Source organism: Molothrus aeneus, chromosome 2, assembly GCF_037042795.1.
Source record: "Molothrus aeneus isolate 106 chromosome 2, BPBGC_Maene_1.0, whole genome shotgun sequence".
NCBI classification, from domain to species: Eukaryota; Metazoa; Chordata; class Aves; order Passeriformes; family Icteridae; genus Molothrus; species Molothrus aeneus.
This window is the reverse complement of record NC_089647.1, coordinates 112,019,179-112,025,735: the sequence shown is the minus strand read 5'-3', so window position 1 is coordinate 112,025,735 and position 6,557 is coordinate 112,019,179.

Below are 6,557 nucleotides of genomic sequence, written 5' to 3'. Positions count from 1 at the left end.
CTTTGCAAGACATAAGTAATTAGTTATTAGATAAAAAGTAAAAATAATTTGTGTCATTTCTTAATTAGATAGTTTTTCCTTAGAAGACCTTGTAGAGATAGATACAGAACCATTTTGTAAGTTGTTAGTGAAATACTATAGAGCTCACAGATTATAAGATTATAATATAAGTAAAAAATAATAAGCATCTAAGTCCAAACATTAAATTCCTTCTCAAGCACTTCCAATCCCAACCCTAACCCCCTCCAAAAAAAAGATAAAAAATCAACAGCCGGCAAAACAGATTTATGAGTGTATTTTTTTCCCCTCCCTTTTCCTGGTGATGCCCATCTCTACCATAATTATTGTGGGGTGGAAAGGGACAAGGCAGAAGGGTGAAATTATTGGGGCTGCAGGGCCTCACCACACCAGCCCCCTCTCCCCTCCAGCCCTGGATCAGGAGGGCTTCATGGAAGGAAGAGCATTGCTGGCTCCCACCTTCTAAAATGAGGTTGCATTCTCCTCACTGTGTTCGGTTTCCCTGACATCTGATACAAAAATAAGTCAAGAATGGGGTTTTCATTTGTTCTCTCACCCAAAGTGAATGCAGACACATTTTCTAGACACCCAGGGAACAAAGAAGCCAGGCCTGGCCTTTAACTTGCCACCATCTACACCCCTCTCTGCTGGAGAATGCCTTCTGTGTCTCCTCAAGGGCTGGGCAATTCCTGGTGCTGCAGGAATGGCATGAATGCCCTCCTTCCATTACAAAACACTCTCAAATCACTGCATTTCTGTGCTCAGAGCCTGGATTCATATTTACATTAATAGCAGTCAAAAACCCCACAGTGGCTCTGAAGGTAACTTTGAAAACTGCCTGAAGTGCAGAACCCCCAAAACGAAATGGCAGATGGCCTGAAAAGGCACAAAAGGATGGGGAGAATCCAGGAATTTTGGAGGCCTTGACACAGCACTGGTTGAGTTGGTCCCTTGCTGCCAGCCTCAGTGACATCCATCAGCACAGGCTGGGTGGGGTGTGAGGAGAAAGGACAGCCATGGACTGCAGCCAGGGATGGCTGAGAGGAGCAACATCCAGTGCAAACATCTCCCCCCACTGCCTCCAGTGCAGGTTTAGATCACAAAGTGAAGATACGTCCTCTCTGATGACCAAAACTCTTACCTGTGTCCCAAAACTCGTCCCAGTCCCTGGCTGAAGGCTCAGGTGTGATCTGGTCAGCCACCAAGTGCACCTGAGCCACTGCTGCGTCCTGCCACAGCCCCGTTACTCGCTGCTGAATGGAGAGTCTTGAGAGGGCACAAGGCTGGGCAAAGGATAAATGGAAATCTCCACTGGAGCTGGGAAGCAGGCCAAGAGACCAGGAATGATAACACCCAGCTGCTGCCACTTAATGAAAATATATGACAAGGAGCACAGGCTAACGTTTACAGAGCACTCTGAAGATAGGAGATTGCAGTTATCAGGTTATCAGGCTGCTCTGATAACTTCAAGGGGGAGAAAATCAAGATGCTCATTAAGTAAAGTGAGGGAAAGCTTAGAGGAACTCAGCAGGGCAGAAAGCAATGCAAGCTCACTCCATTAGAACCAAAATGCCTTTTTCTTGCCTTATTCTGACGAAATAGCATTGCTGCCATTGACAAGACAAATGCAGCATCAGTTTAGCAGAATGATGGAGTGAGCCAGGCTGGCAGGGACCCCTGGAGGTCCTAGTCCAGCCTCTGGCTCAAAGCTGGGGCACTCTCAATTCAGCCCAGGCTGCTCAAGGCTTTGCCCTCCTCAGACCTTGAGAACCTCCATGGATGGAGTTGTACAATCTCTCCAGAAGACCCTCTCCACCACCCCACTGACCTCATAGTGTGAAGCCAAACCCTCCCTGCTTGCCTGATTCATTCAGGACTTACTGAGGACGCAGCCAGCCCCCAGGTGAGAATCAGCACGGGCAGCAGGGCAGGCCAAATTCCAGATCTCCCCACAGCACTAAGGGTCCCCATTTCCCAGGGAGGGGACAGATGAGGCACTACTCACCCCTGCAGCCCATCAGGCAAGTGTCAGGGCTGAGCCTGAGCCCCAGTTAATATGTGCTGGTGCTGGGGACACCTGCGAGCCACGGGAGGGACGCGATTGGGTCCTGCCCCACACCTCGCTGTGCCCAGCACCTGATTGCTCTGCAAGGGGAGGTGACTGGGGCATAAAAAAGGAGATAAGCCATTTATTGTTTATTTTAATATGTACTTATCTCCAGGAGTGCTCTGAACCCTTCCCCCAGCAGTTTGGTTGTAGAAATTTCGTTGCTGTTTTGGTTTCGTGTCCTGTGCTGGAATTTAAGCCCAGCTCATCTGTGTCAGTGTGAGCCCTGCTGAATCAGGCAGAAGTGGTGACAGAAATGATATATTGTGCTAGGTGCTGTCTGGTGGGGCCTCTCTGTGTCCCCTGGGGTCCCAGGGTCAGTCTCTGCACCACCTCCAGCCCTAAACCTCTGTCTCCTGCTTCTCATGCAACTGCTTTTCTATTAAATCAGCTGAGGGCACTGAACTGCTTCTGCTCCATGGTGATTCCCATGGAACACCAGCCCCGGGGGATCAGGAAATTGCATGGATGCAGGTTTTGCTTGAAGAGGAAGAATCCCTGAGGATTTCAGTCCCTCTTTTCCCCACTCCTCCCCAGAGCCAGGGCAGCACACAGAGCTGCCTGGTCCATGCTGGGGCTGTGCTCCTCCAGAACACAGAGGTGAAGGAAACTTCCCCACTGCTGACATGATCAGGCAAGAATAAGGCTTGTCAGAATGCTTAGTTTGGAGTTAAACTTTTGAAGACAAGACTGGTGTAGGTATTAGCACAGGGATGACTTTACCTTTGGTCTTCTTGCAATAAATGGACTCTCCGGAAAACATTGCCAGAGATAATCCATCACAGAAAACTCTTGTGGGCTATCTGATGTGACAGAGAACATGTAGCTCTCCTGTGAAGAGTCTGCAAATAACCCCAACCCCAGCAAGAATTATGTTTTCTGGGCATTGTAGTTACAGAATAACCCAGCCACCCCTTCCTGGTTGTCTCCTGCAGCAGTGTGTGCTCAAAAATAAGATTATTCCATTCAGTGACCAAACTGCAAGAAATGGGATCTTTTTCAACTTGAAAGGAAACAAGATTTAGATGGGTATTGGGGGATAGATGACATTTTTGAAATAAAATGCTTCCTTTAGAGAAATACATTTTTAAATTAAATATTTTCTAAGAAAGAAAAGAAAGGAAGAAAGGAAGAAAGGAAGAAAGGAAGAAAGAAAGAAAGAAAGAAAGAAAGAAAGAAAGAAAGAAAGAAAGAAAGAAAGAAAGAAAGAAAGAAAGAAAGAAAGAAAGAAAGAAAGAAAGAAAGAAAGAAAGAAAGAAAGAAAGAAAGAAAGAAAGAAAGAAAGAAAGAAAGAAAATAGGGTCTAAATGGTAAGTTTGGAGACTTTAAAAGAAAAAAGTCTCCTTTTTGGGGGGGGCAAGGTTAAAACTGTTCACTGCATCTGGCCAGAATGTTCAGGCTTAGTTGTTGGCTGGGTTTAAAGCACAGTATTTTCCCACCACCACCATCCCCAGCGCTGCTTTGCACTTGGGCTTTTCAGCATCACCAGTCCTGTGGTCACACACACTAAAATTGGGGGTTTTTTTGAGGTCAGCAGGTATTTTGCTGTGGGTTTTGCTGCTTTGCCTGTGCCTGGGTTAAGAGCAGAGGAGGAGCTGGGCTGGGGTCTGCACTGGAGTATTTGCCATGCTCCCACCCACACAGGAACACTTGTGGTATTTCACAGCCTATACACATCAGAAAATCCAATTTTACCTTGCTGCTCTGCCGTGCCGGTGTCACTAAGTTCAAAAATCACAAGGCAGCACAGGGCACAGGGGCTCATTCCCCAGCAGGCTTGCACTGCCCCATCCTCCACCTGAAGAGCTTCTTTGCAGCATTTAACCTGCAGGATTGCACTGGCCAAACATCAGCATCCCCAGGATGGAAGCAACAATTGCAGAGAGCAATCAGCCAGCCAAAAAAATGGGAAGAGGCAGCTGAGAACACTGGGATGGCCCTGGGCTTTCATGAGAGGCTGTGACACAAAACTCCATGCCCAGGGAGAGGGATTCTGCTGTAAAACCATCCAAAAGGCTCCTTGCAGAGGGAGTGTTAAAAGTTCTCACCTCATCTTTATTGTGAGGGTGGGGATACCCTGGCAGAGCCCAGAGCAGCTGTGGCTGCCCCTGGATCCCTGGAAGTGTCCCAGGCCAGGCTGGACAGGGCTTGGAGCCACCTGGGACAGTGGAAGGTGTCCCTGCCATGGCAGGGGGTGGAATGAAATGAGCTTTAAGGTCCCTTCCAACCCAAACCATCCCCCTGCTGCACTTAGGTTTTACTTTTGTGCACTTGGGAGGAAAGACCTGTAGTGACCACAGTCACCCCCCACCAGTGATTTTTTTTCCTAGATAACAACCTAGTTTTAAAGTGCTCCTGATGCTGCTGTACCAAGTGGGAAGAAATGCACATTTTCCCTCCCATGCAATTTAATATTTAAAATGGCTTTATCAAAGCAGTTGAAGGTCCACATCAGGGCTTGAGAAGATGACAGAAGGATTAGCAATGTTTTGGGAAGGTCTAACAAATAATTCAGGGCAGAACAGGCTTTCCTTGGTTCTTGGCTTATTTTTGGCCAGCAGAGAGAAAACATCTTGCTGTGAGAGCATGAGGTTAAAACTGCTTCTGGTTGAGCAGGATTAAATACTGTGAGTTGGAGAACTGGTGATGGTACCTGCTATCTGACTAATGTGGGAAAATTGGGAAAAGGGGAGCCTGTCACTTGCTGTTAAAAATATTTTTTTTTACCTGTTCAACAGTACAAAATGATGGCAGCTGAAACAAGATTCTAGGTGTCCCAGGCCAAGGCAGGAATAGGTTAGAAAAGTTACATTTTGTTACTGCCTTGGAGCAGCCAATCACACTCTCCTGTTTGTACTGATGGCTTAGGATTTTAGCTTTTATATTTTTCATATGTTTGTAATCCTGCAATTCTTCAGTGTACAACTCTAAACTCCATACAGCGTGTTAGCTACTGTCTTCACATTTTGGTCAGACACAACAATTCCTCTCCAGGCCTGGGAATCAAGGACACCTCACTGTCTCAGGCCCCAAAAAGTGTAAACAAAAGTGAGTTGGGGGGGGGTGTAAACTTGTGGTAAATTACTTTATTAACTGAGGCTGTAATTGGAAAATTAACCCCCAATATGCAAATGAACCAAACTTACAGAAGTGTGAAAACTTCTTGGATGGACCCCACATCCATTTTGGGTGTAGCCCCTGGGAGGCTTTGTCTGCCCTTAATGTACCTGAAGGCCCTTCAATAAACAGAATGGCTTTTTATTTCCTAATTTTGTCTGGCATCTGTTTTTAGGTATTCCCAAAAAGCCATCACTACAACCCCTGGAGTGTTCAGTACATCTGAGGAGCCTCCTGTGATGCTGCATCTGCTGCTGGAGGCTGCAGAGACACCCAAGGGGGAGCTGTCACTGACATCTTTTATGAAAAATCCTTTCCTTAGGATTTTTTCTTCTTGAGAAGCTGAGAGGCCTCAGGAACAAAATGTAAACAATGGTTATCTGCTGCTGTGGAATGCAACAGGTGCATCTGGGATTGGTCTCATTTGGTTGTTTCTAATTAATGGCCAATCGCAGTCAGCTGGCTTGGACAGAGTCCGAGCCACAAACTTTTGTTACTCATTCCTTCTTTTTCTATTCTTAGCCAGCCTTCTGATGAAATCCTTTCTTCTATTCTTTTAGTATAGTTTTAATGTAATATATATCATAAAATAATAAATCAGCCTTCTGAAACATGGAGTCAGATCCTGGTCTCTTCCCTCATCCTCAGACCCCTGTGGACACCGTCACAGGGAGCAGAGCTGCTGGCAAGTCCTGGAAGGAGCACAAGGCATCAGCAGCTCCCAGCACACCCTGTGTCCCACCCTGCACTGCCAGACCTGCTCTGTGTCCTACTACATCCAAAAAGGTCTCACTGTGAATCCCCTGAGGCTCTGCAGCTTCCCTAGGGACCTGCAGGGTCTGACAGGGAATGCAGGCCCAGCTGGTGCCCTCAGAGCCCTGGCCTTGTTTGTCCGGGCACACAAACCCAGCTGGCTGCCCCTGCACCAGGCAGGGACCTCCCCAGGCAGGTGTGAGAGAAGCCATGGCACGTTTTTAGCTCTTGAGAGAGCAGTGAAAGCTGCAGGGTGAGCAGCACCTGGCTGTTCCTCCAAGCAGACGTGGATTTTTCCACAGGCCAGGGTGGTGGCAGGTGAGCTGGCTGCTCTCAGTGCCCTGGAGTCAGGTCCTGTGGGCTCGCCCTCACCCCCAGGCCTCCAGCACGTGACAAAAGCCAGCAGCACTTCCACCAGCAACACCAGCCTGGCTTGGTGCTTGTGCTTTTGTGCTTTTTTTTTTATTTTTTATTTTTTTCTCCTCCCCCAAAGGGAATTTATTGCTTCCATAAGGCGCCTTCCTGGACTGAAGTCCTCCCTTTATCTGCAGAGCCAGCACAG